Source organism: Mustela putorius, unplaced genomic scaffold, assembly GCF_011764305.1.
Source record: "Mustela putorius furo isolate JIRA1106 unplaced genomic scaffold, ASM1176430v1.1 tig00000056_pilon_pilon_pilon, whole genome shotgun sequence".
NCBI lineage: Eukaryota > Metazoa > Chordata > Mammalia > Carnivora > Mustelidae > Mustela > Mustela putorius.
The window spans coordinates 9,518,038-9,529,981 of NW_025421263.1; the positions used below are offsets into that span (position 1 = coordinate 9,518,038).

At 37.8% G+C, this 11,944-nt stretch overlaps 1 long non-coding RNA gene across 1 annotated transcript; it reads right to left on the minus strand.

Annotated features, from left to right (window-relative positions):
• Nucleotides 1-4,502: 4,502 nt before the first annotated feature.
• Nucleotides 4,503-10,428, minus strand: LOC123393985. Its single transcript, XR_006608798.1, has 2 exons — nucleotides 10,219-10,428; nucleotides 4,503-4,753 (listed from the first exon to the last, which is right to left on the minus strand). It is a non-coding gene; the product is annotated as an uncharacterized LOC123393985 (long non-coding RNA).
• Nucleotides 10,429-11,944: the final 1,516 nt, after the last annotated feature.

Genomic DNA, 11,944 nt, shown 5'->3' on the forward strand with positions numbered 1-11,944 from the left:
TATGTAAAAAATTACTCCCAAATTTACCAGCTTCAAGAAATACACATATATTATCTCACAGTTTCTGTAAGTCAAGCATTCAGGTATGGCTCCCTGGTTCTTCCACTTCAGGATATGTTATATGGATGCCATTAAGGTGTGGACAGAGGCTACAGGCTAGAGTGTCTCTTGAGGTTAGAAATTGACTGGGAAGGATATGCTTACAAGGTCACCCATCATTTTTTGGTCAGGATTCATTACTTATAAGCTGTTCTACTGAGACCTCAGTTTTTCAGATTCTGGCTGAAGGGCTTTGTTAGCAGTTCCTTGCCATGTAAGCCTCTCTATAAAGCACATCACAACATGACAGGGGCCTAGTAAGAAGTCCAGAGAATCCAAGCAAGAAGAAAACCACAGAAATTTGTAACTTAATTATCCACTGATATTCTATCACTTTTGCTAAATTGATTTTTTATTAATGTGAATTGTGATGTTGAGGTGTGGAGATCTCCAATTTCCAACGTTATACCATTAGGCAAATTTTGGTTTTTTCTTTTCTCTTGCTTTCTCCTGAGTCACTTTCCACTATATTTTTTAAAGAATTATTTTTCTTGGAGTGCCTGGATGACTCAGTGGGTTAAGTGACTGCCTTTGGCTCTTAGGTTATGATCCTGGAGTCTCAGGATTGAGTCCTGCATTGGGCTCCTTGCTCAGGGGGAGACTGCTTCTCCCTCTGATCCTGCCTGCTCTAGTGCTCTCTCTCTCTTTCTCTCTTTCTCAAATAAATAAATAAAATATTTTAAAAAAAGAAAATATATTTTTTTTCTCTTAAAAAGTCAGAAAGTAGGGAGCCTCTCTCAGTGCTTATAAGTTTAGAGAGGAGCTTTCTGACTTTCAGTGCACTCTTTGTGGCATCAGCCTCCAATATATGCAGTTATCACAGTAGTTCCTCCATAAAAACACATGCCTTTCTCCAGGATGAAAATCTAGTAAATAAGATTTTATACACCTTGTTACACAGATGACATATATCTTGGCATTCCATCTAATATATTGCAACTACAAGCAAAAATGCTATATACTTGTTATGTATGTATCCAATTATGGATATGCCACACACTTGTTATATATGTATTCAGTTATGGTCATTTTTTTTTCTTATGATTTTTCGTACCAACCATTCTATGAAATGATCATAGAAGAACTGGAACTCCCAAAGGCAGGAGCAAAATTTTAGTTAAAAAATAACTGCAAAAAATAAAAAGAGATTTCCATAATTCTTAATGTAATTTTATTAATAGAATTTAGATCAAGGCATCATAAGATGTGAAGAAATCTTTCTATTTTAATGGTAGATAAGCTCAACTATTAGCAGTAATACCTTTAAAAATTTCTTAATGAAAACATTATCTCCATCCAATGTCTGTTTCTTTTTTTTTTTTTTTTAAGATTTTATTTATTTATTTGACAGAGAGAGATCACATAGGAGAGAGGAAGGGAAGAGATCACAGAGAGAGGAAGGGAAGCAGGCCCCCTGCTGAGCAGAGAGCCCGATGTGGGACTCGATCCCAGGACCCTGAGATCATGACCTGAGCCGAAGGCAGCGGCTTAACCCACTGAGCCACCCAGGCGCCCCCAATGTCTGTTTCTTAAGTGAAGAATATGGTCATTAACTCTGAAATTTAGAAAAACTTCCAAGATCAAACCTTTTCGTGTTTCATTAACTAAATCAGCCATTTTAGATGCCTAAATGCTTTTTAAACATTTTAAGACTTCATACTTGAGTTTCTTAATTTGATTTTAAAAGTTTTGTGAGGTGATAGTGATGACAATAGTAATAAGATTATTATTAATAATGTAACAATGCAGTAACAAGGTGTGTATTTTCAAAATAAGTTACCTTATCTGGGCATTAATGTGTATTTGAGTCTGTATGGATGTTAAAAATATTTAATTTATCATTTAATTTACATAATGGACTAAAATCAGTTGTATTTCTCATTTAAAAATGTTTATTTTTGAGCACTAATTATACCCCAGCCATAATTTTAATGTCATTCACACTTACTTCCATTAATTCTTACAAAAATCCTTGGAGATGGCAAAATTATTTTGTTTTTGTCAATAAAAAACCTGAAGCACACAAAGCTTAAACATCTTGCTGAGGGTTATACAGGTACTAGAAATATGAGTGAAGATTTGAAGATTTGTAATTTTTCTCCTGGGTCCTTACTACTGATATAACAGTTTATTGCCACTCTGATTTATCATTTAATTATTATTGATGATTATGTTTATCGGTATTTATTAATAAGATTTTTCTCATATATATTAAAAGTAGAAAGGGATGAATTGAAAATAAGGAACAACAGTAAAGGATTTTTTATTTTTTGAGAGGGAAAAAGAATAAAACAAATCATCCAATTATTATAGTTTCTCATCTCTAAGTTTAGATGAATCGATGCCATAACAAAAAGGAAATCATTAAAGGAATCTAATTTTTTATCATCCAGAACCTTTATTTAACTATGACCTCTTTCAAATATTTTCTAGTTGGATGTTAGAGTGCTTTAACATGAGTACTACATTCTCATGAGGTATATTCATAGGCTGTTAGATTATCCTTAATATAGTAACTGTATGAAGTTTATAAAGACATGATTGAGTGTATTAGAGAGAAAAATAAGTCATCAGTACTTTTTACAATGTAGAATCTCTCTTTGAGGGTTTACTATCTCTTCTAAAGGACAGACATCTTTGCTTCGCTTTTTTAAATGTAAAAAGTTATTATTCATCTCTTTATATATATATTTTAAGATTTTATTTATTTATTTGTTATAGAAAGAGAGAGAGAGAATAAACAGAGAGAGTGGCAGGAGGAGGGAGAAGCAGGCTCCCCACAGAGCAAGGAGTATGATGCGGGACTGGATCCCAGGACCCTGGGATCATGACCTGAGCTAGAAGGCAGAGGCTTAACCAACTGAGCCACCCAGGCATCCCTCATCTATGTATATATATATTTTTTACCATCATAGCAGGTTGCAACCTTAAAGTCATATTCATTTAACTCAACATTGGTATTTGTTTTCAATAATTAGAAGACATAAAAACATCTGAGTAAATCTGACCAACTCAATTTTGTATATAAAAAGACTTCTGCCCTTAGAGAAACTTCTTGAGCTTTGTGGGCTTTAAGAGTAATATACTACTGACACTTTCTTTAGAGGAGCTTATTGATCTTTCACAAATACCTATTTTATTCCATCACCATGAAGATGCCTCTTTTTTTTTTCTTTTTAAAAGATTTTTTTCTATTTATTCATGAGAGACATAGAGGCAGAGGCAGAGGGAGAAGCAGGCTCCCCTCTGAGCAAGGACCCTGATTCAGGACTCAATCCCAGGACCTTGGGATCATGACCTGAGCTGAAGACAGATGCTTAACCAAATGAGCCACCTAGAGATCCAGGATGCCTGCTTTTATAACAACACTCACCTACCACCTTACCATCCTCCTGTCTCTAGGCACTGAATGTCATTAATCTGTTCTTCAATTCTATAGTTTCATCATTTCAGGAATATTGTACAAATATAATGTCATTATATTTTACTTTTTGATTACATATAATGTCAATTTACTCAATATTTTATTGAAATATGTTTTTCTAAGATGATATAATTGGGGAGGCTGAACTGGGTAAAGGGATCACCCATATTATTTTTTGTAACTGCATGTGCATCTAAAATTAGTCAATATAGGGGGCCTAGGCAGCTCAGTCAGTTAAGCAAGTGACACTTGATTTCAGTTCAGATCCTGATCTCAGGGTGGCTAGATTGAGCCCCCTGTCAGGCTCTGCCCTGAGCATGGGGTCTGTTTAAGATTCTTTCTCTCCCTCTCCCTTTGTTTCTGCCCCTCCCTGTTGGGTCCGTTTTCAAAGGAACGAGACTGAGACAAAGTTATGCAAAGCCTTATTCTATGCCAAGCATTAGAAGTTAGGCTGACCAGCCAGGGAAATGAGGCTGAGACAAAGTGAAAGTTATGTAAAGCTTTATTCTATGCAAGCATTAGAAGTCAGACTGACCGGCAAGGGCCGCCTCCGAAGAGAGCGACGCCCCTTGGTCTTACAGGCTAGTTTTTATAGGGCACAATCGCAGACATCTGCATATGTGGCTTTGGTTGATTGGATGTCTCCTACCTGTGTGTTTTAATAACGGTTACCAATGGCCTTGTTTTAGGTATGTGTTTTAGTAATAGTTACCTGGAATTGGCCTTGTTTTAGGTGTGTGTTTTAGTAACAGTTACCTTGTTTTAGGTGTTGTGTTTTAGTAACAGTTACCTGGAACCAAGAGCAGTAACTTTTCTAGACAACAAAATGTCAACATGGAGTCACTACGGCTAAGTAGGCCCAGGCAGGCAGGCCCAGGGAGTTAACATGTTTTAACGTGGAATCAACCCCAACATCCCCCCCTTTTCTTTCGAGATTAGTCAATTCTTTGACTTTTTAAAGAATCAGTTAGTGCTGAAATTAGGATGGGAACCACAGGTTTTGTCCATTTTATTTCTGCAGCAAAATGTTGGAATCCCTCGGGTTCTCTATAGGATGACAGTAAATGGTCCCTTTCAATGAGACTTCAAGTATCTCACGTGGTGGCGGCATATCCAAACCAAGTCTTTGGGGTGGTAAGGATGTTGTTCCGTCTTTGTCTCCATCTCAGTGTAGGCAGCTTGGATCCCTGCAGGGGCTCTTTTTAAGACATACTGCAGTGCCTGTAGTGACTGGAATACAGACTGATCAGTCATTTTTGTAGGGTAACCTTTTGTAGCCGTGAGCAGAGCGGAGGGGGGTCTCCCAAACATTATTTTAAATGGGGTAACCTTGTTTAACTAGGGTGTACATCATGCCCTAAGGAGGGCAAAGGGAAGGAGATCCATCCATCCACTGCCAGTTTTCAGAATTAACTCTGTCAAGGTTTTTTTTTAAGAGTCCGGCTCATTCTTTCTACTTGTCCAGAACTCTGGGGCTGGTAGGCACAATGTAGATTCCAATTAGTGCCTGTGTCCTTGGCTAATGCCTGTGAGACTGAGCTCACAAATGCAGGACCATTGTTTGACCCGATCCGAGAGGCAGCCCAAACCTAGGAATTATTTCTTCTAGTGGTTTTTTTGGCTAACCATTCCTGCCGTTTCTTGTTTGGTGGAAAAAGCCTCTACCCAGCCTGAAAATGTATCTAAAAACTAACATATACTTGTGTCCATATTTTTTGTTTTATCTCTGTAAAATCTACTTTCCAATAAATTCCTGGTTCCCTACCTCTTTTTCTTTCTTTTTTTTTCCTAGTTTTTCCGCTTTTACTGCCTGACATTGAGCACATCCATTAACTATATCCTGAGCCATATCCCCTGATTTAGATACCTGAAATTGCTTGCCCATGAGTTTTTTTAAGTTTCCGTGTCCCTAAATGAGTACCCTGATGTATTTGGTTTACTAATTTTTTTCCTAGTCTTCGAGGAAGAATTAACTTTTCTGTCCCAGTCTTAGCCCAGTCCCCTTTATACCCTAATTTAGTCCATTTTTGTAAATATTTTAAATCTTCCTCTAAATAATCCAGTTTTTCTGGTAGGGCTCGAGCCAGGAGTGTAACCAGTTTTTGAGTCATTTTCTGGCTGCTTGCTTTGCTGCTTGATCTGCTAATTAGTTTCCTTTTGAAACCAGATCAGTCCCCTTTTGGTGTCCCAGGCAATGCATAATGGCCACCTTTTGAGTCCCAAATAGTCTGGAGGAGAGCTAGTATTTTTTTCTTTGTTTTTAAATTTTTTTTTTTCTGTTAACAAGCCCCTTTTAAAATAAATAGCCCCATCTATATGGAGAGTAGCAAGGACATACCTGTTCCTAGAGATGTGTGGCAGGGCCGCTTTGTAGAGTTCCTGCTCAGGAGAAACCATCGCAGCCCCTGCATACCTCTTTTCATCCGCCATGTAGCTAGCCCCGTCTGTGAACAAAGTCATCTCCACATCCGGGAGGGGAGTGTCTTTGAGATTCGGCCTTATTCCTGTGACCTGGGTTAGGACCTCCCCGCAGTAGTGTGGGTGGGGCAGGGGTATCCGTTGGTTACCTGTTTCCTGGACTCAGACAGTGAACACACTCCTTCTTGGAGATCAAAGCCTAAATAAGTGGCTTGTCCCCCGCAAGCATGAATTATAGTCCTCAGCGGGTGTTAGCAAGGATTGTGGTCAGTCAGCTCCTCTGGCAGCAACATGGCTGGATTCAGCACCGCCAGGGACCGGAAAGTCACTTTCAGTTCATTGAGGGGGAGGGCCTTATACCCTATCATTCGGGCGTTTGTTCTTGTCCAGGTGAGCTTGTTGGCCTTGGAACACTTTCTGTGGGTTGGACCACTCAAGAGCAAAGAGGGGCTGAGACTCTCTTGTATTCTTGAGATCTAGGACAGTATACATGGTTCTCTTGGGGCTCAGGAGGGAGAGTAGGGTATAGGGGTTAGGCACCTTCAGGTGGATATCTTTAATCCATTTGTTAACTTCCCGCAAGTCCTGAACAGGTCGGTACTCCCCAGTTTCGGCCTTTTGACGGGAAGCAAAGGTGTGTTTTATGGAGATCCCTTCCTTTGCTTCCCAGGGGAGGGAGTACTGATACGAACAGCCGTAGGCCAAATTTAAGGTCTTTTCTGTTGTTTTTTATGTCCTTTTGTGCCATTTTCCCCGTGTTCCCAGACTTCCTCTTCAGATCGCTTTCTCATAGGCTCTAGTAATGATGAAAATTGGGTTCCCATGTCCATCAAAAAATCAGTTGATTTCCCCTCCACCTGAGTTTTTACCTGAGGTTTGGGGAGGGTCTCTGAACCATGGTCCCGTTAGTCTCTAGCCAGCATTGCCGTCTTCTTTTTGGGGACTCTCCTTGGCCCAGTGTCCTCTTTCCTTGCAGTAAGTACACTGATCTGAAGCTAAGACTTCTCATCAGTTTTTTCTATACTTAGGCTTTTCTTTCCACTGACCATTTTTTACCTGCCTTTTTCCTTTCCATTGACCTCTTTTCCTTTGTTTTCTCCCCATCTCATGTAATGCCAAAACTTTAACTATTTTTTAGTCTGTTTTTCATCTTCTTGTGTATCTCTGTTGTTAAACACCTTTTCTGCTATTCCCACTAACTCAGTCAAATTCTTTCCTTTAAATCCTTCAATTTTCTGAAGGTTTCTCCTTATATCTGGGGCTGACTGACTGGCAAAGGCAAGATTTATTGCCCTCTGATTTTTGGGTGCCTCAGGGTCGATCAGGCTATATATTTTATAGCCTTTCATAAGTCTTTCTAGAAAAGCCCCGGAGACTCATCCTTATCTTGAGTCACCACACTAATTTTAGATAAATTTATGGGTCTCCTTGCAGTCACATGGAGGCCTCCCAGAAGAGCCTGGCGGTAGAAACATAGACTCTCCTTACCTTTATCAGAGTTTGGGTTTCAGTCAGGGGGTTCCTTTGGGCAGTAGTTCTTCATTCGCCAGGGATTGAGGCCCCATGTTACTAATTCTGGTTTAGTTTGAATGTAGTTTTAGTTAGTTCTGGAAATTTTTATCCATTTCAGTTTCAGGATTTCAACATATCAAAGACCATATGAATTTTCTTCAAGGCAGAATTTATTTTATAAGAGAATTAAAACAATTATGAATGACAAAAATTCAGAATAGATATGGTTTTACAGTTTAACTGGCAAGAAAATCAAGTTACTTCTGTGACACATAACATTTCAATAATTACAATATCAAGTGATGACCTTATCAAAAGGTTAAAATTTTAAGAAATGCATAGAATTTCTATAATAGTTATAGCATTTACCCATATGTAACCCAAGGTTTAGCATAGGTTTAGCAGTACTTTTTGAGTAATTAGCATACCAAGGAAAAGTTTTATGAGTCAAAGAGATCTTATTTACAATTAAAATCTTGCTTATAATTGCTGAAATTTAAGTTTTAAAGCACATGCATACATAGGATTATGGATAGAACAAAATATAGAAACTGGTTTTTCTGGTCTGGCAAAGAGAAAACCATTTATATTCTCTCCTTAACAGTAGATCAATTAATCTAAGAAAACTTTGTGGTTTTTTTTTTTTTTCTTGTGAATACATCCATCAAAACTGATCTAATATGGTTAAATTTCCAACATATTTCATTGTTCTCTTTTAAACCTATAAACCAAGGCAAATAAAGTCACTTTCCCCAAGCCTTTTATGACTTACAAAATACCTTCAAGTTTAGTTTTTATTTCTTTTCATGTTCTGATGCAACCAGATATTTTTATTTTAAGACAAAACTACTTACTGTCTTAGGCCCTCTTTTCTTGTGTGTACAATTTTTCTAAACTTACTATTAGTTATCAGTCAACTGCATTTTCTCTGTTTTTTTTTTTTTTTTTTAGATAACATTTAAACTTTTAATAAAAACCTTAATGGCATTTTTCTTTTCGTAATCTAGAATACATGGAGTCATTTTATGTGATTTATTATTCTGATGTGCTACATTTTAAAATTTATTTTAATTTTAGTCTGTCCTGACCATACCTAAAATTTTTTTGAAGATTTTTTCTTCACACACCTTTTACAATTTTTTTGTATCTAGGTTTTGTCCCAAGCCATTTTTTTCTAATAATTATCTCATTTAGGACAAAATTACCTTTTATCTTTAACGAAATGTATTTTTATCCCCCCCCCTTTTTTTTGTATCTCCTATTTTTATATATAGGGTTTTTTTATTTTTATTTTTTTTTACTTTCTTCAGTCTTAGTTACAGTTAGTAGAATTTTTTTATTCTTAGAAACACGTTAGTCTCTAATGATGGCTAAGTATTAACCAATTGTGAACAGTTATAACAGAATTCTGTAGATGGCAAATTTATGAATCAGTTAAGCACAAAACATGTTTATCAACAGATTTAAATATTTTTAGTTTCTTTGCAGTAAGAACTCAAAAGCATAAACCTGGTTCCTGTAATTAATGCTTTAGTATTTTATCCCATTTGGTTAAGACCTAGATGTTCAACAAATTTAATTCCATTTGTCATCCAAGTAAACCTTCAGTGTTTCAGGTTACTAAAGACTTTGAAAGCTATTTTAACAATTATCCATTAAAACTTTGAGACAGACAATTAATCATCAGTTCAGTTATTTCTTTGCTAACAGATTTTAACAAATAACATGAGCTTATTTGACTTTCAGTAAACTTTGAAGTTTCACATTTACTGATGTAACTTTAAAGACATGTCTATTTTAATTAAACCAACAAACTTAATTTAGTTTAAATACTGATTTACGTTTCACCTGGACCCACTCCATTTTTAATGTTTACCTGAGACACGGGTGGGAATATCTGGAGTGGGGGGTGTTAGGTCCAGGGGGTGCTCTTTTTGTTTCTTGACAGTGAAGAGAGAAGGAGCCGTGGTGCAGAAAGCACCGAGGATGGTCTAGAAGCCAGTTATGCAGGCTACACCCAAGTTGGTGCAGAAACAGAAGGAGGAGACAGAACAAACAAAGTGCTGCCAGAAGGCCCCGCCAGCAAGGGAGAGGGGCTAAGCAGTCGAGGTCGGGCCAGAGAAGGCAAGGAACTTCCCCTAAACAAAGGGAGTTTTGGCAGCTGCTTGGGAATATTCCTTAAAGTTTCTGCCTCGAGTTAGACCAACCACAGTTGGCTCCAGTTATAGCCATTAACATAAGAAATGAGCAAGGGAGAAGTCTCACATCTATTAGGAGGAATGGAGAGATGAAAGTCAGAGTCCCCTTACTCTCTGCTTGTCCCATTTTTTTCAAACACTACAAACAACATAACAGACAACAAAAAGACAAGATACAGACAACCACAGACCCAGCGGCCCTTACCTAGAAACTGCCACTGGTGGGGATTTTCTCAGTCCCCTACCAACATTTGCCAGTGGGGATTTTCTCAGTCCCCTAGAAAGGAGTAACAAAACAGACAACAAAAAGACAAGACAAAGACACCTCATCCGCTGGTGGGGGTTTTCCCTGCCCCCTACAGACGGGGGTTAACCGGCTCCCTAGAGACCCAGATGACCTCCTAGGGGGGCTTAGACCCCCAGATGATCTACCAGAAGAGGGATGGGGCGTCCCCACATCCACTCCAGCCCTGGGGAGCATGGCTGCATCCAGCTTCTCCCTGGTGGGCCATTCCCTGGAGCTCCACAACCAAACAGACCAGATCTCACAGAATATGGAGATCTTACCTCCGGAGGCTTTTCCCAGAAATTTTGATGCTGGCTCAGTTCTCGTTGTTTGATCCAGGATGAGCCCCCATATGTTGGGTCCGTTTTCAAAGGAACGAGACTGAGACAAAGTTATGCAAAGCCTTATTCTATGCCAAGCATTAGAAGTTAGGCTGACCAGCCAGGGAAATGAGGCTGAGACAAAGTGAAAGTTATGTAAAGCTTTATTCTATGCCAAGCATTAGAAGTCAGACTGACCGGCCAGGGCCGCCTCCGAAGAGAGCGACGCCCCTTGGTCTTACAGGCTAGTTTCTATAGGGCACAATCGCAGACATCTGCATATGTGGGCTTTGGCTGATTGGATGTCTCCTACCTGTGTGTTTTAGTAATGGTTACCAATGGCCTTGTTTTAGGTATGTGTTTTAGTAATAGTTACCTGGAATTGGCCTTGTTTTAGGTGTGTGTTTTAGTAACAGTTACCTTGTTTTAGGTGTTGTGTTTTAGTAACAGTTAGCTGGAACCGAGAGCAGTAACTTTTCTAGACAACAAAATGTCTACCTAGGCAACATGGAGTCACTATGGCTAAGTAGGCCCAGGCAGGCCCTAGGGGGTTAACATGTTTTAACGTGGAATCGAGAAACACTCCCCACCTGCTTTCATGTACTCTCTCTCTTTCTAAAAATAAATAAATAAAATATTTAAAACTACTCAATATAAAAACAACAATTAAAACAAAGTAAAACAAAAACAAAGTGAAGGGATCCAAAAGTAGTTATAGGTACATCTTAGGAAGTATAGTCCTAAGTACTATTTTTAGATGCAGTACCTGGTCCTAAACTGTAGAAAAAAAGAGTTCTGTAAAAGACATTATTTTGTTAACTGGCAAAATTAGAATGTGTTTAGAATAATTGAATTAAAATGCCATTATGATGTTAAATTAATTAATTTTAAAGATCTTATTTATTCATTTGAGACAGAGAGATAGAGAGAGAGAAAGAGAGAGCATGAGCAGGGGGAGAGAAAGAGGGTGAGGGAGAAGCAGTGTCCCTGCTGAGCCAGGAGTCTGTGAAGGGGCTCAATTTCAGGACCCTGGCATCATGACCTGAGCTGAAGGCAGACTCTTAACCACCTGTTTCACCCAGGCACCCCTCACTGAATTATTTAAAGCTAAAATTCCCCACTATAAGTGACTTACTCTCAGATATTTGAGGAAAAAAAAATGTCTGTGTGTGTGTATGTGTATGTGTAAAGAGAAAGTACAGGTGCACAAATGATAATGAAAATGTAATATAGTTTGATCTGGACAAAAAGCATATGAGTGTTCTTTGTATTAATCTCATTGTTATAATCTTTCTCTAAAATTGAAACTATGTGTAAATAAAAAGTGTGTAAATAAAATTAATACAACAAATTCTGAAATAATGCATTTGTTTCCATATACACTTTTAGAAGTAGAAGCTATATTACTACCAAAAAAATCTTATATTTAGTATTCCAGATGAAGAATAAATTACATGCTTTAGATATGGTATAGAATTCATAATTTTATTTTTTAAAATTCTTAAATTTATATATTTATGTTTAGAATTCATAATTTTAACAAATGAAAGAGCTCAAGAGAATGAGGAAACAAGCCACAGGCTGTATGAAAATGTTTGCCAATGGCACATCAGTCAAAAGACTGTTATCCAAAATACAAAAAGAACACTTAATACTCAACAATAAGAAAATAAATAACTTGATTAAA